Raw genomic sequence first — 26,146 nt, 5'->3', positions numbered from 1 at the left:
CGCTGTTACGCGGGACGCCTGAGCCTATGAAAAGGTAGATGACGTAGATGGGCGTGCCTACCCTCGTATAGGCGAACGGTTCCATCCCGGCATGCATCTGTGTGAGCAAAGTTTATAATCGTGTGCGTTTTTTCCCCCCCTGCAGCTTGTGCCTTGATGGTATGTAATGTGAATGTGGGCCCATCTATGGGACATCTGTATGTTGTGAAGCTAACGGGAATGACGGGGTTTCAAATAAATCTTTAACATTTGGGCGGTGCTTTTATTGCTATGGTGTCAGTCAGGATCCCGTGTACTGCAGAATGCTATATGTAGTGCTGACACTCCTGGCCATTGCGCCTCTACTCCAGCATCTGAATGAGAGCTTATAGGCCATCACTAGCTGAGCAGTGGGTGCCCAGGACTGGCAGCAGGGGTGTAGCCATAGGGGCTGCAGAGGTAGCAGTCGCTACCTGGCCCAGGAGCCTGAAGGGACCCAAAGACATTTGTGCCGCATAAGAAGACACACAAAGCACTGAGGGAAGGGGGGCCCATGAGCCTTTAGTTACGCTCCTGACTGGCAGTACACAGGGACAACTGTGCAGGCGCTGGAGCTGCACTCCAACAGCTGGTCAGCAAGGTGCTGGACCCCACAGATCAGCTAGTCATGGCCTATCCAGTAATAGCTGGACAAACCCTCTAAAGAGAACCAGCGGATTCTCCTCCCCAAAAACCTAGGTGCGTCTTATGGGCCGCTCCGGCCCATAAGACGCACCTAGGTTTTTGGGGAGGAAAATAAGAAAAAAAATGTTTTTAACCAAAAGGTGTGCTTTTGGTGGGTTTGGAACTAATGGTGGTCTGTGGATGACGGACACTGTTATGGGGGGGATCTGTGGATGACGGACACTGTTATGGGGGGATCTGTGGATGACGGACACTGTTATGGGGGGGATCTGTGGATGACGGACACTGTTATGGGGGGGATCTGTGGATGACGGACACTGTTAGGGGGGGGATCTGTGGATGACGGACACTGTTATGGGGGGATCTGTGGATGACGGACACTGTTATGGGGGGATCTGTGGATGACGGACACTGTTATGGGGGGATCTGTGGATGACGGACACTGTTATGGGAGGATCTGTGGATGACGGACACTTATGGGGGGATCTGTGGATGACGGACACTTATGGGGGGATCTGTGGATGACGGACACTTATGGGGGGATCTGTGGATGACGGACACTTATGGGGGGATCTGTGGATGACGGACACTTATGGGGGGATCTGTGGATGACGGACACTGTTATGGGGGGATCTGTTGATGACGGACACTGTTATGGGGGGGATCTGTGGATGACGGACACTGTTATGGGGGGGATCTGTGGATGACGGACACTGTTAGGGGGGGGATCTGTGGATGACGGACACTGTTATGGGAGGATCTGTGGATGACGGACACTTATGGGGGGATCTGTGGATGACGGACACTTATGGGGGGATCTGTGGATGACGGACACTTATGGGGGGATCTGTGGATGACGGACACTTATGGGGGGATCTGTGGATGACGGACACTTATGGGGGGATCTGTGGATGACGGACACTGTTATGGGGGGATCTGTTGATGACGGACACTGTTATGGGGGGGATCTGTGGATGACGGACACTGTTATGGGGGGGATCTGTGGATGACGGACACTGTTAGGGGGGGGATCTGTGGATGACGGACACTGTTATGGGGGGGATCTGTGGATGACGGACACTGTTATAGGGGGATCTGTTGATGACGGACACTGTTATGGGGGGATCTGTGGATGACGGACACTTATGGGGGGATCTGTGGATGACGGACACTTATGGGGGGATCTGTGGATGACGGACACTTATGGGGGGATCTGTGGATGACGGACACTTATGGGGGGATCTGTGGATGACGGACACTGTTATATATGTGCCATCCACAGACCCCCCACCCCATAACAGTGCCATCCACAGACCCCCCCAGCCCATAACAAAGCCATCCACAGACCACCACCCCTTAACTGTGCCATCCACAGATTCCGTGTGCCCCCCCCGCCCCCCCAGTATACAAATATAAAATGTATTATTGAATTAAGTTATTAAACATGCCCCCCTCACTCCTAATAGTACCGTATATCCTAATTGCTTCTGTATAATGCCGGCAGGCGGGCCGGGCGGCCGGCGCGTCACTCACTGACGTCACTTGCCTGCGCCGCCTGCTTCATTCATAAAGGAGGCGGCGCAGGCACGTGACATCAGTGAGTTACGCTGCCACCCGCCCGGCCTGCCTGCCGGCATTATACAGAAGCAATTAGGATATACGGTACTATTAGGGGGCATGTTTAATAACTTTTAATTCAATAATACATTTTATATTAGAATGGTGGGGCGGGGCTATAGTACAGTGACCGCACCGGCCCCCAGCTCCTCCTCCCAGTCCCTCCCCCGGCCCCCGCTCCGTACATTGCATCCAGCGATGTTAAAACTGTCAGCATTCGCCCCATAAGACGCAGGGGCATTTTCCTCCCATTTTTGGGAGGAAAAAGTGCGTCTTATGGGGCAAAAAATACGGTACTAGAGGTGAGTGAAGTTAGCCAAGAAATTACATTTGTCGTGTTAATTTGTCGCAAATCGCTATAAATCAGGTATACCCAGGACACTCTGCCTTAGGGTACGGCCACACAGAGCGGCCGTGCTGCGGTAAAGAACCGTGAGGCAAATTAGTCCACAGCTGAATTTCATTTAATAATGAAGACCGCACTATATGGTCCTTCTTCATGGTTAATAGTCGTGTGGCACCTTTAATGGACCTTTAAACAGAGGCCGTTGCTGGTATGGGGTTTGGCTGGTTTGATTGGGTGGACAATATGCATATTATTGCTGTTCTCGCCTGCAATCTCCTGCAGGTTATTTTATAGTAAACCCAGAATATTAATCAGCTCTGACCTACCTACTTCTCCAACCCCAGCGCTCCCCTGCCCTACAGGTGGGAGCTCTTCTGCCATCTGCTTTTCCTCCTTTTCCACATCATCTAATATCGATGAGAATATGTCATCAGGAACATCCAGCACCTCCTCTCTCTGCATCTTGTTGACTTGTCTAGGACATGAAGACTTGGATGGGTGATTTAGAAGAAGTAAAGCCAGCAAAAGATGAGGACTGTCATCATTACTAAGTGCATCTGAGATATTCAGCAGATAATCAGGAGGTAATCTGGAGGTGGATACAATCTAAAAAAGTAACATTTATTTGTTTAAAATCTTCCCCCTCTTTAAAATGGCAGACCTGGTTCTGTGCAGGAATTGTTGTGCTTTTATTTCAGGTTCCACTCTTCGGAGGTTTGGATGCTGTCTGATCTGTAGACAGCTCTCCGTAATGCAGCAGGAAATTGCATTTTTGAAATCTGAGATTTTTTAATTAACTGTTAATCAAACTCAGGCTGGGAACGTTGCAATGCCACTGCCACAGAGGCCCCCTAGAAATGGAAGATGGGTTACTGCAGGTTCTGGTACACTTAGAGTTGTTGATAGAAGACATGTCCCACAGTCTGTGGCTCTCCATAATTCCTTTGCAGCACTTTCAGAGCGCAAGAGCAACATGGAGGATTGTTCCTCACCCACTGTGCCTGAGCTATCATCTCCTATGCCTAAAGTATGCAAGACTGCAGCCAAAGACAAAAAGGATAAGGTGAGGACTGATAGTAAGCAGCTGTTGGTGGGCGATTCTATCATAAGAGGTGTGAAGTTTGAGGAAAATGGTTTTGTGAGATGTCTCCCTGGTGCTACCGCTAGCAGGGACAGACGACGCATCCTTAATATTGTTAGGCAAGCAAAGCAGGAAAGGGAGGTGGATGTTATTGTCCATCTTGGGACAAATGATCTGGCTTGCAATCAGGTTTCAAAGGTGAAGGAAGCTTTTCACACACTTGGTAATGATATACGGGAGGTTGCATCGACTTTTTCATTCTTTGCAGTTATGCCTGTGCATAACCTTCAGCATGACAGGAAGATGCGCATTAAGGAATTCAATGCATGGCTTGGTGAATGGTGTCTGAACAAAGGGTTTGGCTTTGTATCTCATGTTAGCTCTCGTTGGAATGGAAAAGAACTGTACAAAAAAGATGGTTTGCATCTTTCTCTCAAGGGATTGAATGTCCTCAGTGAACAGTTCAAAGTATTTGCTAAGGAGCATTTCAACTAAGAAAGGGGGGCAAAAGAGTGATAATCCAGCAGTCCGACTGCCCCCCGGATCAATGCCAGAAGATGCCAGTAGCACATAGGTTAAGAAATGACAAGCTCAGAGTCTTGTCTACAAATGCTCGCAGTTTAGGGAAAAAGATCAATGAACTTGAGTCTATAATGGCATCTGAGAATATAGATTTAGTGGCTGTTACTGAAACATGGTTCAATGGGAATAATGACTGGGATATAACAATACCAGGGTTCTCTCTATATAGGAAAGACAGAGAAGGCAAGAAAGGGGGAAGGGTGGCCCTGTATGTGAAAGATAGTATAAAATCTAATTTAATACAAGTTAGCAAGACCAATTTAGAGTCAGTTTGGGTTACGTTGCAGCTTGATAATCATAAGGTAACTCGTGTAGGTGTGATATATAGACCACCTAGCCAAGTCAAAGAATTAGATTATCTACTAGTTGAGGAAATAGCTAAAAGGACATTGAAAGGGGGCGTTATCATTATGGGAGACTTTGCTCTTCCTGATGTAAACTGGAAAACCAAAATAGCTAGTTCTGCCAGGAGTACAGATATTCTAAATTTCCTACTGGGATTATCTCTACAGCAAGTAGTGGAGGAGCCAACCCGGAAGGAGGCCATTTTAGATTTAGTATTCACAAATGGGAATTTGGTATCTGATATTACTGTAGGGGAAAGCTTGGGATCTAGTGATCACCAGTCTGTGTGGTTTACTATAAGTACAGTGACTGAGTCACACCACACAAAAACAAAAGTTTTAGATTTTAGAAAAACTGACTTTTTTCTAAAATTAGATTAGAGGTATATGAGTCCCTATCAGATTGGAACAGTTTCAATAGAGTCCAGGAGAAATGGGACTACTCAAAAGTGGCACTATTGAAGGCAACAGATAATTGCATTAGGCTTGTCGGTAAAAGCAAGAAAAGAAAGAGACCACTATGGTACTCAGTAGAAGTGGCCAAAATCATTAAAAAAAAAATAGCATTTAGTAATTATAAAAAAAAAAAAAAGAGGATGACAGGCAAATTTATAAGATTAGGCAGAGAGAGGGCAAGCAAGTTATAAGAGCTTCTAAAGCACAGGCAGAAGAGAAATTAGCTCAGTCAGTGAAAAAAGGCGATAAGACCTTCTTCAGATACATAAATGAAAAAAGGAAACTAAAACAAGGAATTACCAAATTAAAAACAAAAGAAGGAAGGTATATGGAAGAAGATAAAGAACTAGCTGGCTGCTTCAATGAATACTTCTGTTCAGTTTTTACAAAGGAAACTGAAGGAAAAGGACCTCAGTTAGGAAGGAAGACTAATGAATCTTTTGATGCATGTGTCTTTACAGAGGAAGAGGTTCTAAGTCAGCTGTTTAAAATCAATACAAATAAGTCACAGGGGCCTGATGGGATACACCCAAAGCTATTAAAAGAGCTTAGTGGTGAACTAGCAAAACCATTAAGAGATTTATTTAACGAATCACTGGTAACAGCAGTCGTCCCAAAAGATTGGAAATTAGCAAATGTTGTGCCCATTCACAAGAAAGGTAGTAAAGAGGAATCGGGCAACTATAGGCCAGCAGTTTTTTGGGGGGGCGTGGCTTGCTCATGGCGGAGTGAGACGCACGGTGGAACAGCTCTCCCACCTTCCCTGCCATATCTCGCTATCCTTTGTGCAATTTGCCTTACTGACCGTCCAGATGGGTCGGAAAACAGCGAAGGGTCCGGTGGAAACCGAACCCCAACCTGAGAACACCGGCATTCAGAAGTTCTTCGGCTCCCAGACGGGTGCTGCCGGGCATCAAGCTACGCCTAAGATGGCTGCCGCTTCCTCCCATTCCAGCGCTGAATGCAGCGCACGCTCCTCGCCTCCTGAAATTGAATCTCGGAGCCCCTCATCATGCGCTTCTGACAGCGGTTGGGATCTCCGTGCCCAGCTGCAGGCGTTACCCAACAAAGAAGACATAGAGAATTCGGTCTTCAGACTGGAGAGAACATACAAGGCCGAGATGGAGGTACTGAAGGCGGAAATCAAACACCTAGGCCATCGGGTGGAGGCCTCTGATAAGGCGCAGGAGACCATAATGGGGCATCTGGAAGATCACCATAAGGTGTTGGAAGCCCACTCCCAGCATATTTCACAGCTTCTATCCCACTTAGATGACATCGATAACCGCCATCGCCGAAATAATCTAAGGATCAGAGGGGTCTCGGAATCGGTACAACCCTGTGACCTAGAGCATATCATACAATCACTCTTTGGCTCTCTATTGAATGGTTCGGTCACACTACCTATCGAGCTCGATCGTATACACAGAGCTCTGGGGCCTAAATAGATAGATCCGGCCAGGCCACGCGACGTATGTCGTGTCCACTTTTACAAAATTAAAGAAGCCATCTTGAATGCTGCTCGTCAGGCAAAGTGGAGATTGAACGGTCTCAGATCCAAATTTATGCCTGACCTCTCCAGAAGAACGCTTCAACTTCGCAGAGCGGTGCGGCCTATCCTTATCCTGCTAAAAGACAAGGACATTACCTACAGATGGGGTTTCCCATTTCAGCTCCATACAAAGAAGGATGGAAGATCGGCGACATTCCGTGATCCGGCGGACCTTTCTAAGTTTCTAGAGACTTTCTCACTACCTCAGGTCTCCCTTCCGGACTGGCCGACAGTCCCATCTTCGTTGCACATGCCAGATAGGGAGCAATGGTCCAAGGTGTCCCCAAGATCATCAAAACAGAGGAAGACATCTTGATGGACTCCTTGTTTATTAACCTACATTCGCATCTAATGCGTCTATACAAGGGGCCTGACATTGTTCCCTCCCGCAGAGCACTCATTGTGCTCCTTACTGTTTGCAATGTTGGTAGGAAGTTTATAATTCCCATATGCTTCAATTATTTCATTTGAGGTTTATACCTTTTAGGTTGGTTAATGTATGCTATTGATGGATAGTTTTGGTGGGGGGGTGGGTTGGGCGCGTTATGCTTTGTCTGGGCCTCCACTCTCCCTCCCTTTACATACATATTCAGGGTTACCCATAATTTCCAAGTTATCGGAGTTGTGTGTTTAAGCAGATGGCTCACAGGAGCTGTTTGACCTATTTGTCTTGTCCCCCTGTTTTGTTTTGTCTAACCTCTCGTTTTCCCAATCTTTCCCAATCCTTCCCTTGCATTGTGAGGTACAAAGATGTTCATCTTTATACTGATATATGGCTACTATTAAGATCTGTTCTTATAATGTTAATGGTCTAAATGACCCTTCTAAGAGAAATCAAATTCTGTATACCCTTCATAAGCAGAGGGTCTCTATAGCTCTCCTGCAAGAAACCCACTTTAAATCTGGGCATGTACCTACCTGCAAAAATAGATATTTCTCGGAATGGGTTCATAGCACATTCCCGGAGTCCAAATCCAGAGGGGTGTCTATAGCTATACACAAGTCGACCCCTTGTAATATTTTAAGTTCTGAAATAGATAAGTTGGGTCGATATCTCTTCCTTAAGTTGTCTGTGCATGCTAAAACGTTGGTAATAGCGAATGTCTATTTTCCTAACACAGGTCAATCCCGTTTCTCCCCTGCGATATTTGCTGCTCTAGAGGAATTTGCTGGAGACCTATCGATTATTTTTGGTGGTGACCTGAATTTCCCCTTGGACGCCTCTGTTGATGTTTCTTCAGGTAGGTCTTCTGCTCCTGCTGGGGTGGCCCGTGGATTTAAGAGACACCTACAACACCTTAAACTTGTAGACATATGGCAAATTCTCTACCCTACAGTTAGAGATTACACTTTCTTCTCTTCCTCTCACAACAACTACTATCGTCTTGACTATCTTCTCCTTTCTCACTCCCTCCTGGATGCTCGCCCCTTCTGCTGGTATTGAACCGGTTCTTTTCTCTGACCACTCCCTTATCTGGGTGACCTTGGAAATTGGGGACCATACCCGCTCCCAGGGTTCTTCGAAACTTAATGATAACATACTTAAAGACCCGGTTTGTGTGGCTGATGTTAAAGCTGCTATTTCAGACTTTGTGGAGGTTCATAAAACCGATCCCTCAAGTCCAACCATTCAGTGGGAGGCCTTAAAGTGTGTAGTACGTGGTAAACTCCTTATGCATGCCTCTAGATTAAAGAAAATGAGAGTTGAGCAGATACGGTCTTTACTGCAGAAACTGGCTGTTCTGGCACAGAGTCATAAGGGCTCTCTCTTTTCAGTGGTGTATCAAGAGTTATGTGACACACATTTGGCTCTTAAAGGGTTTCTACCACCACATTTTGACCTAATTAGCTGTCAGATACTAGCGATCTGCTAGTGTCTGCTCTACCTAACCATGCTATTGTAATTCCTTTCTCTGCAGCGGTTACCCTAAAAAACGTAGTTTTATTGGTATGCAAATGAGCCTCTAGGTGCTATGGGGGCATCTTTTCAGCACCTAGAGGCTCCGTCCACTAACCATTTCTGCCGCCCAGCGCGCTCCAGCCCCTCTCCTCTAGATTGACAGCCTACTCGCGCCTTCGCCGTGTGCTTCTGTATCCGGCGCAGGCGCAGTGAAGATACCAGTTCACGAGGTACAGTGCAACATTAAAAGATTAGTGGTCCGGAAATGCCCTGGCCCAGATGGCTTCACTCCCCGTGTTTTTTTTTTTTTTTTTTTTTTAAACTCGTTTTATTGAAGTTTAACAAGTAAGGCAAGTTACATCAGGACAAAGCAGGGGTAAATCCCACGCAGGGGATACATTGATATCATATTATAACTCAAGAATCTTGCATCGGGTCTGAAGAAGAATCTATTCTCGGTCAAAGATAGGAAAACAGCAGAAATAATGAGGCATTAATCTAGAGCCCGGAATCCACACATTATCATACAGCAGGCATATGAATGATATCGGCCATAGAATACATACATGCACTGTGTAATGTCAAAGGAGATTAACACCACTCTCCCCACACCTTGTGAAACTTTTGTGGGCATTTTCTGTGAATAAATACAATTTTTTTCCATACTCACAGCGTGATTGACCAGTGATTTCCATTGACCTAGTGTGGGTGTTCTATCAGCCATCCACCTCAGAGCAATGGCTTTTCTAGCAAAGAATAGAGTCTCACTCAAGAATACCCTGTGGTAATGCCCCCAGATTTCTTCATCTAATATACCCAAAACACAGACTTTTGGGCATAACGGCACTGCAGTGGGAACCATAGTTGTCAACATCTGTTACTGCTCTCCAGAAGCCTTTTAAGTACGCGCAGTCCCACATGAGGTGCCAAAAATTAGCACCATCCTGCGAGCATCTGTGGCATCTATTGTGTGATATCCTGCCCATTTTGTGTAGTCTATGTAACTTCTGTGCAAAATAAACAGCTGAATCAGCCTGTTATTAATTGATGGAGAGACCCTTACTGGAGCCATCAGGGCTTCATTCCAGTCATCAGTCGTTAGAGAAGGTATTGAGTTTCTCCACTTTCCCTCAACAGCAAGAGGGTTCATCAGCATTCGGTTGTTGAGCAGATGCGTATAAAGCACAGAGATAATACCCTTCGGACCCTGTGACCTTAGAACACTTATTAAAGGGTATTTTCAAATTTTCCGGTCTCCTACCCCGAATTGAACTGTTAACGCGGGGGCTCAGCTGCAGATATCTAAAGAAAAAGTTGCGAGATAGCCTAAATTTCTCCTGCATCTGCGAAAAGGAGCATAGAATGCCCCCAGCATGTAGGTCTCTCAGGGTAAGAACCCGTGGGCCTTCCACAGATTCACTCCCTCCAAATCTTTCAGATGGGCAAACATAGGGTTATCCCATACCGGTATATCATCCGGGAGATCCTTAAATGATTGCATCTTGGCAGCACTCCATACCTGGTGAGCCAATTTGTGTATAGGGAGCAAGCGCGCAGAGACAAAACGTGATCCTTCCAGCACTGGCCACAGGGAGGACATGCTTAAATATTCCCTGAGATAATATTCCGCATTTGGCAATTCTGACGTTAGGATCCAGGGGGTTAAGAATTTCAACTGACCAGCTAGATAGTATAGGAAGAAATCAGGCAGGGCGGCTCCACCCTCTAGCTTGGATCTCTGCAGAACATTAAGGGAAAGTTTCCGTGTAGACTCCCCCCAAATGAAGTTAGCTACTAGTGAATGAATGCGACCAAAGAATCCCTGTGATACCAGTGTGCATGCTTGCGCTAGGAGGTATAGCCCTTTAGGTAAGAGAATCATTTTGACCAGATTTAATCTCCCCATGGTTGATAATGGCAGGGATTTCCATGTTCCAAATTTATCAGTGAACAGGGGTTCCAGGGGTGCTATATTTAAGGAATACGGTGATCACAATTCCCAGGTACTTGAAGTGGTCTACAACCGGCAAGTTACAGTATTGCGAGGGCCATGTATGTGTCCATAGGGGCATAATTGCTGATTTCATCCAATTTATGTGTAAACCCGAGTATTCCCCCGAACCTTTCTATTATGTCAATTGCTCTTGGGAGCATAGTTTCAGGTTCCTCCATAAAGAGAAGGAGATCATCCGCGTATAATCCAACTTTATCTGTTCTATCTCCCATGCACACCCTTTTAAAGGGAACCTGTCATGTGGATATTTGATTATAATCGAACTAATTATATACAATCATTAACTACTAAAAAGTACCTTAGATGTATTCACTTACTGGTGTGACAGATGGTTACCTCATAATATACACACAAAGATGCCGCATGCTAATGAGCTGATTTGAGTCCGGCGTGATGTCATTGAGTCCAGCGTATATTTAATTCAGAGATATAGCCACTCCCCTGCCCACCTGCTGCTGATTCATATGGAAAATAACTGTCATTCAGCAGCAGGTGGGCGGGGAGAGTCAGGAGCTCATGAATATTCATGACTCATCACTATCAGCTGGAGCTTTTCAATACAAGATGTTGGCAGATTGACTGGATCAATTAAAGAAAGTGACCCAGCATTGTGCTAAGAGAATCAGTCACTTATTTATGTTGCCCTTAGTTAGGACACCATAAAACTGGTGACAGGTTCCCTTTAAAGACCTGGTCCTGCCTGATTCTTAAGGCAAGATGTTCTATCGCTATGGCGAACAATAGCGGCGACAGGGGCATCCTTGCCTAGTGCCTCTGTGGAGTTTAAAGGACTCTGAAAGCGACCCATTCACCAGTATGTTAGCTTTGGGAAGTTGGTATAGTATCTCCACCCACTTAATGAACTTAAGGCCAAATCCAAAGCTTTGTAACACTTCTATTAAGTACATCCACTCCACTGAGTCAAAAGCTTTGGCTGTGTCCAGCGATGCCAGGGCCCAGTGCTTATCTCTTGCCACACCTATCTGCGCGATGGCCTGCGCTCTCCTAATGTTATCAGATGTCGACCTACCCGGTATAAATCCTGACTGATCTTTATGTACTATAGTGGTGATTACCTTGTTTAATCTAGTAGCCTAAGTAGTCTTGTGAGTATTTTTATATTCTAGGTTCAGGAGCGGGATCGGTCTGTAAGACCCACACTCCAAAGGGTCTTTGTCTGGCTTCAGGATCACCACTATAGTAGCATCATACATAGATTCTGATAGCCAATGTCTTTGCTGAGTAGCAAGATATAGTTTAAGAAGTTCGGGCCCCAATACATCAGCATATTTAGTATACACTTCTACCGGAATCCCGTCCGGGCCTGGTGCTTTGCCCGCTGGCAGCTCCTTTATTGTCATTTGAATTTCGTCTAGTGAAATGTCAGGCTCTAATAGGCTCCTGTCCTCATCACTAAGCTGGGGGTGTGCTACCTGTGCTAAATAGAGCCCCAACTCTTGAGTGGTGTAATGAGCCGCAGACTTATAAAGATCTTGGTAGAACCCCTTAAAGCATTCCAGTATATCGCCAACTGATTCAACCACCGAGCCCTCAGTTCTTTATTCTAATGACCGGAGGGGACATACTATTACTATGTACAATGTGAGCAAGCAATTTACCCGCCTGATTACCCGACTCAAAGGATTTTAAAAATAAAATAAAATTACGCTCACTCTTTACCCTAAGGTGCATCATATAGAGCCTACCTTTTAAGCATCCAATCCTGCCTATTCACCTCAGAGGGACTAGACCTGAACGAATTCTCTGCCTCCTTACAATTAGCATGTAGTTCCAGTTCTTTGCGTGCTGAATCTCTTTTAATATAGGATATAGATGACTTGAGTCATCCCCCTCAAGTAGGCTTTCAATGTCTCCCAGAGTAACAAACCATTCGTCATCTCATCCTGCACTTCCAGAAATAGCTGAAGCTGATCAGGAATTCTATCATTCGTGGTCATAAGAGACAACCAAAATGGATGAACACGCATTTTGACACTCTGTTTGACACCACCATGAAATCTAAGTTGAGCAAAAAACGGTGCATGGTCCGAGGGCCCCTGTGATCCATATCTAATATCTTTGAGATCTGTGTATACTGCGGCACTGCCAAGAAGATAATCGATTCTGGACAGTGCGCCCCTGGCTGGAGTGAAGCAGGAGTACTCCCTCTGAAGTGGATGCTTCAGTCTCCTCATATCTAGCCATCCAAGTTCTTTAATCATTCTAGATAGGTTAGTGGCATGCTGAGTGTAGCCACCCTCTCTCCCCACTGAGTGAAATCTATCCATGTCTTCATGCATCACTAAATTAAAATCCCCCATGCAAAGAAGTTTAGCATTGGGGTATTGCGCAGCGAAGCTCATCACCACCTGGAATATGGTTATAGTGGCAGGGTTGGGGGGATTATATATATTGACCACAACATATGGAGCACAATTGATGAATGCATACACAAGAATATACTGCCCTTCAGGATCCACCACCGATTGCTGGACTTCCCATCTAATGTTCTTATGAACAAGTATAGCTACCCCTCTGGAGTGCGTTGATCCGTACGCTTTCAGATACCACTGAACCCATGGCTTCTTAATTCTATTCCCTGTCTCTGGCGTCAGGTGGGTTTCCTGCAGTCCCAAGATGTGGGGATTGTACTGTCGGAGATGAGAGAATACAGCAATCCTTTTCCTAGGACTGCCCAATCCTCTTACATTCCAAGAGACAACATTTAAATCTGCCATTTGTATTTCAGCAGCTTATTCTCCAGGCAGATCAACACCCCATCTTCAGGAAGATAAGGACCCTTTTCCTCAGACCCTCTCTACATACCCTCTGCGCTGAAATATTGTGATTAGTGTACCATGCCTTTAACAGAATAAACAGTATATAACTTAACTGTAGAGTAACAGATAATTGAATGAACCAGTAAATGATGACATCACTGCCATCCTGTAATATGGCTGAGTTACCGGAGACCTGCATAGTGCAATATGATGTTAAGTCTATGCAGGTGTCTGCTCAGCCCCGTAACAATGGGATAATACTGCATAGTGCATGCACATATAACGATTATAGAAAGGAAATAGAGGAGGGAGGGAGAAGGGATGAGGCAATGAGGGGGAGGATAAAAGAAAAGAAAGGGGTAATGGCGTCTCCACCAACATAGCAACGTGAAGTACTGCAAGCTCAATCACGTCACCAGTATAAGATGAGGGAATTCCTCCCTAGTCCCGGACAATGATGTTAAAAGTCAGCGGAACGCATCTAGCAGGCAAGTGTATCAGTGTGTCCTGACGCTCTGTTCTCAAGGTCATCGCACTTTTGCTGCCATAAGTTCACAGACCTCTCCACATCATGCACTCTGCTTGCAAGTGGCCTAGTAAGATCTTCTAGAGCCGAGACCCTGTCTTCTGTATGACGCACTCGCTCCCTGAGCTGCTGCACATCTTGCCTCAGCAGGCCCAAATCCACCTTCACTTCCTCTATTTTGCAGGTAAGCAATGTCTGGCAGGTGGAGATTGCTGTCAGGAGCTGGTAAGAGACAGTTTTTAGGGTTACCTCTGGCTCCCCCGAGCCCTCTGCCTCTGTCTGCTGCGCTGCTTGTCCTCGCATGACCGCAGCTCGCGGTGTAGTAGGAGCGGCAGCGCCATATTGGGCCTCTTGCCTCACATATTCTTTCAGCTGCTGATTGCGCCTTGCTGGGGCCCATCATCGACTTCCCAGGTCTTCTCCTCCTCTTCTGCACTTGCCACTCGATGTTTGGAGCGGCCAGTATGTCAGGATGCTGCAGGATTCAGTACGGGGCACGGAGCAGACTTCAAGTGCGCGCGCTCATGTCGGCAGTTAGCCAGGCCCCCCCCACTCCCCGTTTTTATAAGAAATTCCTCGAGGACATCTCCAGCCCCTTTACCAAAATGTGTAATTCCCTGGCAGAGGGATCTTCTTCAACTCCTCAGGCCCTGACTGCTCACATTTGTGTTATCCCTAAGCAGGGGAAGGACCCTTTGGTCTGTAGCAATTACCATCCAATTTCCTTAATAAACGTCGATGTGAAAATTTATGCTAGAATTTTAGCGGATAGACTGAAACCTTACTTACCCTCTTTGATTCACGAAGATCAGACGGGTTTTTGTCCCAGGTCGTGAATCCAGAGACAACACCATCTGCTCTCTGGCCCTGATAGCTCGAGTCAACGCAACCAAATCTCCTCTTTGCCTTCTCTCGGTTGATGCAGAGAAGGCGTTTGATCGTGTCGATTGGACCTTTCTGGGTGAATCTCTGAGGGCCTTTGGTCTAGGCCCAAATATGATTTGTAGAATTCTTGCTCTTTATCATGACCCCAGAGCTCAAGTTCGGGTTAACGGCTCTCTTTCAGCCCCTTTCCAGATACATAACGGTACAAGACAGGGATGCCCACTTTCCCCCCTGCTGTACGTTATGGTCATGGAATTCCTGGATAGAGCTCTCGGGGCTAATGAATCCATCAAGGGCCTTCAGATGGGGGATATGGAGTCCAAAATCGCAATCTATGCAGATGACCTACTCATATATTGCTCTGACCCAATAGTTAGCTTTCCCAATATTTTAGGGAGTTTTTGGCCTTCCGCGATCTTAGCAACTTTAAGGTCAACCTTCACAAGTCTGAGATACTTGACGTAACGCTTCCATCTAATTTGGTACATACCTTACAGTCCTCATTCCCCTTTCGTTGGTCACCCAGACACATTTCCTACCTTGGAACAGATATCCCCTCTAAGATTTCTGACGTCTTCCCTCAAAATTTTGCCCCACTTTTGGATGAAATAAGAAAGGATCTGGTGGCTTGGAAGAACCTTCCGTTGTCATGGTTTGGGAGAATTCATACATTAAAAATGAATGTCCTACCGCGGATACTGTATCTCTTCCGCACTATCCCCATCCCTCTCCTGTGCACTTTCTTCTGGGCTCTTAGATCACTGTTCCTGAAGTTCATCTGGGCGGGCTCCTCCCCCAGACTAGGTTGGTGCTATTTAGTCCGGCATAAGTCGATGGGTGGCGTGGGGGTCCCAGACCTTCAAAAATACCATAGAGCGGCAATCCTCTCTTATGTTTTGGATTGGTTTCATAGCGGTTTATCCAAATGCTGGATTCAGTTTGAGAGGAGAGAGGTGGGCTATCCTGCCCAGAATTTGCTTTGGATACCTAAGGCTAAAAGACCCCTGCGCTTCCCCTCGATAACATCGGGTATACTGCAGGTGTGGGACAGAATAGCTGTACCTTTTGGGTCTCTCCTCGTTCCCTGGCCCTATGACCCCTATATTTAACAATCCTGACTTCCCACTGGGAGTAAGAAGGCGTATGTTGTTAGGTCTCCAGAGTGAGGAGAATACGCGGTTGTCTCAGCTAATTGTGAATAAAACCATATGCCCACTGGATTCTTTCCTGGAGGGTCATTCCCAGGGTGCCTGGTTCAGCTATACTAGCTTGGTAAATTTCATATCTAAGTTGGGCCCCATGGAAGTACTTGCTAGGGACTTCACTCTTTTTGAATCTCTATGTCTCCAATCTTCGCCACCTACACACTTAGTTTCTCTGGTCTACGGGCTGCTCCAGGAGGGAGTAGGGCCCCCTTCTTCCTTGCCTTATGTGAGAGCGTGGAAGAGGAAATTGGGTAAATCCTTTTTCACTGAACAATGGGGAAAGGCATTCGCTCTATCACATAAATCGTCCATTAGCTGCAACTTACAAGAGAAGAATTTTAAGATCATGTGTAGGTGGTATAGGACTCCTGATCTCTTGCACTCTTTTTACCCGTCCTGTCCAAGCACCTGTTGGCGCTGTGAGCAAGAGACAGGTACCATAGCCCATATCTGGTGGCAATGCAGTCGATTGATTCCTTTTTTTGGAAGACCTTAAATGATCTGTATGACCGGGTTAGTGGCACCCCTGCACAATGGACTCTGGAAGGGTCGTTGCTATCTATGCTCCCTGGTTCTATATCTACCCTGAAAAAGGGTCTCTTACGTTTTTTCGTGCAGGCCGCTCGCTTGGTCATACCTAGCTATTGGAAGACTACAACCACCCCACACTTCAGGGATTGGCTCAGTACCTTTGAAAAAATCCATAGAATGGAGGAGCTCGTGGCGGAGGACGAAGGGAATGTTGCTAAATACCTCAAAGTATGGACCCCTTGGATTCTATATAAGGATTCTAGTGACTATCAGTTGTGGTTGAGCAGATTAGATGCCACTTTCTAAACTGTTTCTGGTTTATGTCAGCGCAGGATTACAGCTCCCCCCCCCCCCTCCCTTGTCTTTGTCTTGGTGTTTTGTCATTTATATGTCTTAGTATCCTCCAGGGCTGGGCGTTCCTCTCTACTTGGGTGGCTTTTTGTTGTCATCTTCCTGGCTGCCTTATTGGCACATCTCATCCATTTTGAGTTTATGATTATCTATTGTATATGTGGTGCGTGATGCTTTTTTATTATATCCAAGACACTTCATTGTACCATCTGTGTCCTTCTCTTTTTGCTCTTTAATAAAAGATAATAGGCCAGTAAGCCTGACATCAATAGTGGGAAAATTAATGGAAACCATACTTAAGGAGAGGATTGTGGAACATCTAAAATCCCATGGATTGAAAGATGAAAAACAGCATGGGGTTACTTCAGGGAGATCATGTCAAACTAATCTTATAATTTTTTTTTGATTGGGTGACTAAAATAATAGATGGCGGAGGTGCAGTAGACATCGCTTATCTAGACTTTAGTAAGGCTTTTGATACTGTCCCACATAGAAGGCTTATCAATAAATTACAGTCTTTGTGCTTGGACTCCCATATTGTTGAATGGATTAGGCAGTGGCTGAGGGACAGACAACAGAGGGTAGTAGTCAATGGAATATATTCAGACCATGGTCTTGTTACCAGTGGGGTACCTCAGGAATCTGTTCTGGGACCCATATTGATTAATATCTTTATCAGCGAAATTGCAGAAGGCCTCGATGGTAAGGTGTGTCTTTTTGCTGATGACCCAAAAATTTGTAACAGGGTTGATGTTCCTGGAGGGATACACCAAATGGAAAAGGATTTAGGAAAACTAGAGGAATGGTCAAAAATCTGGCAACTAAAATTTAATGTTGATAAGTGCAAGATAATGCACCTGGGGCGTAAAAACCCAAGAGCAGAATATAAAATCAGTGATACAGTCCTAACCTCAGTATCTGAGGAAAGGGATTTAGGGGTCATTATTTCAGAAGACCTAAAGGTAGGCAGACAATGTCATAGAGTAGCAGGAAATGCTAGCAGAATGCTTGGGTGTATAGGGAGAGGCATTACCAGTAGAAAGAGGGAGGTGCTCATGCCGCTCTACAGAGCACTAGTGAGACCTCATTTGGAGTATTGTAGTACTGGAGACCATATCTCCAGAAGGATATTGATACTTTGGAGTAGGGGTGGGCGGTATAGGCGATATGCAATATAAATTTGGGCCACGATATGGATTTTCGCCACCATTTTCTCGCACCATTTTCTCCTGATGAGCCGGCCGGCACAGTGGAGACTGGAGAAGGAGGGAGTCCCTCCCTCCCCACTGTGCGCGGCTGCCGCTGAACACCAATGAGGACAGAGTAGGAGGAGGAGGGGAGGGACTGTGGCCACTGCACCACCAATGAATGTGCCGGCCATATCCCACAGGGTCCCGCTCCCCCCCCCATCATTAGTGGCAGTGGGCAGTTCCGATCGGAGTCCCAGCAGTGTAATGCTGGGGCTCCGATCGGTTACCATGGCAGCCAGGAGTCACGCTACTGAAGTCCTGGCTGCGATGGTATGTTAGTGAGCAGCATTATACTCACGTGCGCCGGCGCTCCTTCTTCTGTCTGTGCGGCGGATTGCTAATGCTTATAGCATTAGCAATGCACCGCACAGACCTATGAGAAGGAGCGCCCGGCGGCCACTGCGCACGTGAGTATAATGCTGCTCACTAACATACCATCGCTGCCAGGACTTCAGTAGCGTCCTGGCTGCCATGGTAACCGATCGGAGCCCCAGCATTACACTGCTGGGACTCCGATCGGAACTGCCCACTGCCACCAATGATGGGGGGGAGGGGGACCCTGTGGCCACTGCCACCAATGATGGGGGGGGGACCCTGTGGCCACTGCCAACAATAATTAATACTGGGGAGGGAGGGGAGTGGGTTTGAGTTACCAGAGGGAGCAGATCAGAGGCTGGGGGGGGGGCACATGAGAGGCTGGGGGGGGGCACATGAGAGGCTGGGGGGGGCACATGAGAGGCTGGGGGGGCACATCAGAGGCTGGGGGGGCACATCAGATGCTGGGGGGGGGCACATCAGAGGCTGGCTGCCATGGTCAGCTCCCTGCTGTTGTGTGCACAAAGCACAGGGCAGCAGGGAGAGTGTAAAGTCCTATTCACCCTAATAGAGCTCTATTAGGGTGAATATGACAAGGGTTCTAGCCCTTAAGGAGGCTAATAGTTATTAAATAAAAAGTAAAAAAAAAAAAAAAAGTTTACCCCCCCAATATAGAAAACAATATATTGCAATATATATCGCATATCGCACATGCTTAAAATTATATCGCAATATAGATTTTAGGCCATATCGCCCACCCCTACTTTGGAGAGAGTTCAGAGAAGAGCTACTAAACTAGTACGTGGATTGCAGGATAAAACTTACCAGGAAAGATTAAAGGACCTTAACATGTATAGCTTGGAAGAAAGACGAGACAGAGGGATATGATAGAAACTTTTAAATACATAAAGGGAATCAGCAAGGTAAAAGAGGAGAGAATATTTAAAAGAAGAAAAACTGCTACAAGATCATCCTTCATATAAGATAGGGCCAGAGGCTATTCATAGTATTCAGTATATTGGGCAGACTAGATGGGCCAAATGGTTCTTATCTGCCAACACATTCTGTTTCTATTAAAGGGAACCTGTCATGCTCAACATGTTGTCTAAGCTGCAGGCAGCAGATTATGGAGCAGGAGGAGCTGAGCAGATTTACCGTATTTATAGTTTTATGGGAAAAGATTCAGTAAAACTTGTAATCTATTTAAATTCCTGCTCATTCTGGGCTTTGAAGTCCCGGAGGTGGTCCTATCAGTAATGACAGCCTTCCCTCTATGACTGTTTATACACAGATAGCTGTCAATTAGAGATGAGCGAATTTCATGTTATGAAATTCATTCACGCTTCGTTTGGTGGTAAAAGCAGAATTGCGTTATGGATTCCGTTACCGCGGACCATAACGCAATTCTATGAGGGAATGCATAATGGAATGCCTTTTAGAGGTATTCCGTCATAATAGAATTATATGGCCTGCATAACGGATCCGTCCCATTTCAGTTATGCAGGAGAGGACTCCCCTGCATAACTGAAATGGAATGGATCCGTTTTGCAGCCCATAGACTTATATTATGACGGAATGAGTAACGGAATGCCTCTAAAGGCATCAGTGCTCCAGACTAAAAAAAATACCTAGTAGCCATTGGCTCCTGAACTGAAAATATTAGGAGGCAAATTTAAATTTTTTGTTGCCAAATCGAAACCGAATCAAAATTTTTGTATCATGACAACACTACGCCGATCAGATCGGCGTAGGGTTGTTTCGATACCAAAATTTTGATTCGCTTTCGTCAGCAAAAGTATTGCGATACTCAATAACGCGCAAAAAATAAATTTAAAAAAAACAACAAAAAAAGCCATGTGCATTTCGCATTTTATGAAACGTTCGGCCCATAATAGAACAGTCCTATCCTATTTTTTGGGGTGACAAGGTGACTAAAAAATGGCGAATGCTCACCGCATAGGAGATATTTTTTAATAATTTAATAGTTTGGACTTTTCGGACACAGCGCTATGTAATATGTTTATTTATTGTTTATATCTTTTATATGTAAAATTGGGAAAGGGGGGATTTAAACGTAATATTTTAGGGTACTTTCACACTAGCGTTTTTCTTTTCCGGCATAGAGTTCCGTCACAGGGGCTCTATACCGGAAAAGAACTGATCAGGCATATCCCCATGCATTCTGAATGGAGAGTAATCCGTTCAGGATGCATCAGGATTTCTTCAGTTCAGTCATTTTGACTGATCAGGCAAAAGATAAAACCGCAGCATGCTGCGGTTTTATCTCCGGCGAAAAAAACTGAAGACTTGCCTGAATGCCGGATCCGGCATTTTTCCCCATAGGAATGTATTAGTGCCAGATTCAGCATTCAAAATACCGGAATGCCGGATCCACCCTTCCGGTCTACGCATGCGCAGATCGGTAAAAATGTGTAAAAAGATACAAGACGGATCCGTCTGTCCGCATGACAAGCGGAGAGATGGATTCGTTCTCGTTCTTGCAATGCATTTGTGAGACTGATCCGCATCCGGATGCATCTCGCAAATGCTTTCAGTCACATCCAGATCGGCGGATCCGGCAGGCAGTTCCAACGACGGAACTGCTTGCCGGATCACACTGCCGCAAGTGTGAAAGTAGCCTTAGTGTTTTGTTTTTTTTTGTTTGTTTTTTTACTTACTATTAGCCCCCTTAGGGGCTGAAACTCTTGTCCTATTCACCCTTAGGCCCCTTTCACATGGGCGAGATTTCTGCGCGGGAGCAATGCGTGAGGTGAACGCATTGCACCCGCACTGAATCCGGACCCATTCACTTCTATGGGGCTGTGCACATGAGCGGTGATTTTCACGCATCACTTGTGCGTTGCGTGAAAATCGCAGCATGCTCTATGTTTTTCACGCAACTCAGGCCCCATAGAAGTTAATGGGGCTGCGTGAAAATCGCAAGCATCCGCAAGCAAGTGCGAATGCGGTGCGATTTTCACACATGGTTGCTAGGATGAAAGTCTATTCACTGTATTATTTTCCCTTATATCATGGTTATAAGGGAAAATAATAGCATTCTTTAATACAGAATGCTCAGTAGAAGGTCAATATAATAAACATTATATACACCCCAGTATAATAAACATTGGTGGCGCAGTGCGCCCCCCCAACACCCCAGTATAATAAACATTGGTGGCGCAGTGCGCCCCACCCCAGTATATTAAACATTGGTGGCGCAGGGCGCCCCCCCAACACCCCAGTATAATAACCATTGGTGGCGCCGTGGGCAGTGCCAATGAGGGTTAAAAAATAAATAAAAAAATTAACTCACCTCCTCCAATTGATCTCGTAGCAGCCGGTCTCCTGTTCTTTCTTCAGGACCTGTCAAAGGACCTGTGGTGACATCACTGTGCTCATCACATGGTACATCACATGATCCATCACCATGGTAATGGACCATGTGATGAGCTCAGTGACGTCACCATAGGTCCTTAAGAAAGAACAGGAGACCGGCAGCTACGCGATCAATTGGAGGAGGTGAGTAAATTTATTTTTATTTTTTTAACCCTCATTGGCACTGCCCACTGCGCCACCAATGTTTATTATACTGGGGGGGGGGGGGGGGGGCGCACTGCACCACCAATGTTTATTATACTGGGGGGGGGGACCAATGTTAATTATATTGGGGGGGGGGGGGGGGGTTTGCCACCAATGAAGATAACTGACCTGTTATTACAAATACAGGAGGCGGGTGCCGGAATCAAATAGCCGACACCCGACCTCTATGACAGGGAGCTGCGATCAGCGGTAGTTAACCCCTCAGGTACCGCACCTGAGGGGTTAACTGCAGCTGATCGCAGCTCCCTGACATAGAGAACGGGTGTCGGCTATTTGATTCCGGCACCCGCCTCCTGTTTGTATTAACAGGTCAGTTATCTTCATTGGTGGCGCAGTGGCCACAGCCCCTCCTCCCGTCTCTCTTATTATTGGCGGCGGCAGCCTCCTCCTCCTCCACTGCGCTGCTAAGAACATCAGCGGCGGGGCAGAGAACGATCATGAGCTGCAGCGGCGGGACTAGTCGCAAATGGCGACAAGACTAAAAAGACTTGTCGCCATTTGTAAATTATAAGTCGCATTGGCGACCATTTTGGTCGCCATCTGGAGCACTGGGCATTCTGTTATGCATTCCGTCATAGAATTGCGTTATAGTCCGTGGTAACGGAATCCATAACACAATTCTGCTTTTACCACCAAACAAAGAGTGAAAGAATTTCAAAATATGAAATTCGCTCATCTCTACTGTCAATCCCTGATAGGACCACCTCCTGGACTTTAAAGCTTAGAATGTGCTCATGGTAGATGTAAGGTGGATGCCCAAAAGTTTGACATGGGTCTCTCTCCTTTGAAACGGATATTGGGAAGTTGGTCGGGCTCGGAGTTCGACAGGTAGCTCTATATTCAGAATGTGAGATTTAGTTTCATTGATTTTATAATATGAAACCCAACCAAACATCTCCAATGAGGAAATCGCAGACGGCAAGGAAATTTCAGGATTCGTAATGGCAAGTGTTCGGTGTATAAGCCAATCTTATGGTGTTTTTTTTATAGGGGACACAAACAAATTATAATTATGGGCTGGATTTAACTAGAAACAATATTTTTGGGGGACAACCCCTTTAATAAACCATGTAAGCCTAGCCCACCCATCATCCATTCTGTAATGAATGTAATAGTGTACTGGGGTGTATAACACCAATGAGCCTGCTCAGAATAAAAAATGAAATAAGTAAATGTGTCTACAGAAGACCTTATTTGGAGCTGTTGGCATGGCTAGAGTCATATGTGGTATTCCTTGATAGGATTTTTTTTCTGAGTTTGATAGACACATGGATTTTAATCATACCTATTAAAAGTTGTGTTTTAGGGTTTCTCTTTTTCTGTGATTAATAATGGGGAAAACAACAGTTCTTGTATCTGGAGTGGGTCCCACTCCCCCTTAGGCCCCTTTATAGCTGGATTGGCTGTATACCCCTATACTGTATCCTGCACCCTCTGTACAAGGAGTGTGTGTATGACTTTGATGCATGTGTTAGCTCCTAATTATTGCATGTATTAGGATATTAAAAAAGTGTTTGATATATTCCTTATGTTTGTTTCTCAGAACACAAATCTAGTGACTACATAACTACTCACCACACATGTCCAGCCTATTATCATGGAGAGTCAGCCTCATTCTTCTACGTCTGATGAACCAACGGAGGATAGTAACACATCTGCTGAAACAGCCCAAGGAAATGTAAGCCATGAACACAAGAAAAAATTAGGTGCCAGTAGTAGACCCCACAAACATAGAAAAAAAGACAAGATACAGGAACGTATCCAAGAGAAGAAGCTGATGACCTGCAAGGAATGCGGAAAGCGGTTTTCTGAAGGCTCATACTTAGGGCAGCATCAGAAAATACACCTTGGAGTGACCCCTTTTACCTGCTATGAATGTGGGAAAAAGTTCTTGCACAGAAGTCACTTGACAAGGCACCAAGACACTCATCTACGCCAAAAATACTATGGTGTCAAATCAACATTAATAAGACAGAAAAACAGAAATTGTCTGGAGTCATGGCGTGAGGACATCCTATAAAACAAAGAACAGTTCACAACTGAAGCATGTTTCCAGAGAAACTGGAAATGAAAAGCCGACGATATACTAAAACCAAGAGTTTGTTCAAAAATGGCGTAAGTTTATCATTACCGCTTTGTTGCAGGACAAATTTAATGCCCTCCTGTCTTCTTTCATTCATACCACTTGATACTATAGTGAAGATTTGAGAGGGGCTCTGGGATCTTTGAAGCAGACCATTGGAGCCAGGGGAAATGGAGCAGTGCAGAAAGGGGAAAGTGGCAACATGATGACACCATAACTACACTGCCCTTGGTGTAGGGGTGTTGGAGTTCTATTATTGTTGGCCTTTTCTGTTATTTACTGTCTATTTCATACTGTTCGTTTGTATGATACTCTTTGACTCTTTGCTGTAATTGTTTTATTTGAATAAAGGACTTCAAAATGTAAAAAAGTTCTTTTTTTATTTATTTTTTTACAATAAAAAAAAACTGTAAGAACATTATCTTAAAGGGCTTCTACCACCAGAAATACTGCTATGTAGCTGACTGACATTAGTGATGCGCTAATGTCAGCATTACATAACAGTATGTTTCTAACATTAGTCCTTGCAGCCGTTTTTGTTAAAAAAAAGCACTTTTATTATATGCTAATGAGCCTCTAGGTGCTATGTGGGCGTAAAATCAGCACCTAGAGGCTCCGTCCACTCACCTATTATCCCGCCCAGGTCTAGTGTTCTGCCCGCCCAGCTCCTCTTGATTGATGCCACTGTTCCCTGCATCGTTGGCGAAATCCAGCGCCTGCGCCTTTCACTTCTGTCTTCGGCGCAGGCGCAGTGAGTGAATGATGCGATCCTGGTGCCGGATTCCTCACTGCGCCTGCACCGACTACGTCACAGTGAGGAAGCCGGCATCAGGAGAGCGGCCTTCACTCACTGCGCCTGCGCCTTAGACAGAAGTGAACAGCGCAGGCGCGGGATTTTGGCAGCGATGCGGCTGACCGTGCCATCAATCAAGAGGAGGGGCGGGCAGAACAGAGGACCTGGGCGGGATATTGGGTGAGTGGACGGAACCTCTAGGTGCTGATTTTACGCCCACATAGCACCTAGAGGCTCATTAGCATATAATAAAAGTGCTTTTTTAACAAAAACGGCTGCATGGACTAATGTTAGAAACATACTGTTATGTAGTGCTGACATTAGCGCATCACTAATGTCAGTCAGCTACATAGCAGTATTTCTGGTGGTAGAAACCCTTTAAAGGGTTATTCCAACATTAAACTTTTTTTATTCTGTGTTTGCCACAATAACACACCCTGCAAATGTTAAAATCCCTTTTTATAAAAAATTTCCTACCAGGGCTGAGCTCAGCAACTTGGTCACATGGTGCCCTCCCAAGAACACGTGCTGTTCATTGTGCACGTGATCCTGGAGCTTCAGCACCACCTACCATGAACGTGTCAATCAAGCACTAATGACACGTTCATGGACTGCCCCCTGCTCTCCATCCACAGTGCACCAGGGAATGTAAGCGCAAGTGCACTGCAGCAGTGTCATACCCCCTTCCCCAAGCCAGGGGCATTTAGCTTGTGAATGGCCAAGCCGGCTGCCCCACTCCACACCCTTCCTCAATCTCCTGGATGGCAGAGCGCCCCATACCCGCCCCCATTTAGCTTCTGTATAGCCAAGCGTCCGACATCTCTTCTGTCCATGCAGTGTATTGTACAGCCATCAGACCCACTGGATCTGCAAGAACCAAGTGGGTTTGTGTAAAAAAAAAAAAATTCCCTTTACCCATGATGGCACCATTGAGAGATGGATCCGCCCCAGAGCAATCAAAAAGGGAATACCCACTTCCTTGTTCAGTGTGGTTTCCAGAGGAGCATGCAGCCTTCAGGGCTGTGAAACAAGGAACACCTTTTGAACTTAGGTTATACAGCGAATATTTGTGTTGTGTGGTTGGTATGAATCTGTCTGGTACTTTTAGCATGATTGATATGTTTGAATATTTGGAGCCCGGCCGCCTGCCTCGTGGCTTCAGAGCCCGGCCGACTGCCTCGTGGCTTCAGGGCCTGGCCGCCTGCCTCGTGGCTTCAGGGCCTGGCCGCCTGCCTCGTGGCTTCAGGGCCTGGCCGCCTGCCTCGTGGCTTC

At 45.9% G+C, this 26,146-nt stretch overlaps 1 long non-coding RNA gene across 1 annotated transcript; it reads left to right on the top strand.

Moving 5' to 3' along the window:
• Positions 1–56: 56 nt before the first annotated feature.
• On the top strand, positions 57–24,443 carry LOC120985773. The gene is made up of 3 exons (XR_005775578.1): positions 57–159; positions 7,763–7,882; positions 23,542–24,443. It is a non-coding gene; the product is annotated as an uncharacterized LOC120985773 (long non-coding RNA).
• Positions 24,444–26,146: the final 1,703 nt, after the last annotated feature.

This window comes from Bufo bufo, chromosome 1 (assembly GCF_905171765.1).
Source record: "Bufo bufo chromosome 1, aBufBuf1.1, whole genome shotgun sequence".
Taxonomy (NCBI): domain Eukaryota; kingdom Metazoa; phylum Chordata; class Amphibia; order Anura; family Bufonidae; genus Bufo; species Bufo bufo.
This window is presented reverse-complemented; position numbering and strand designations above follow the sequence as displayed.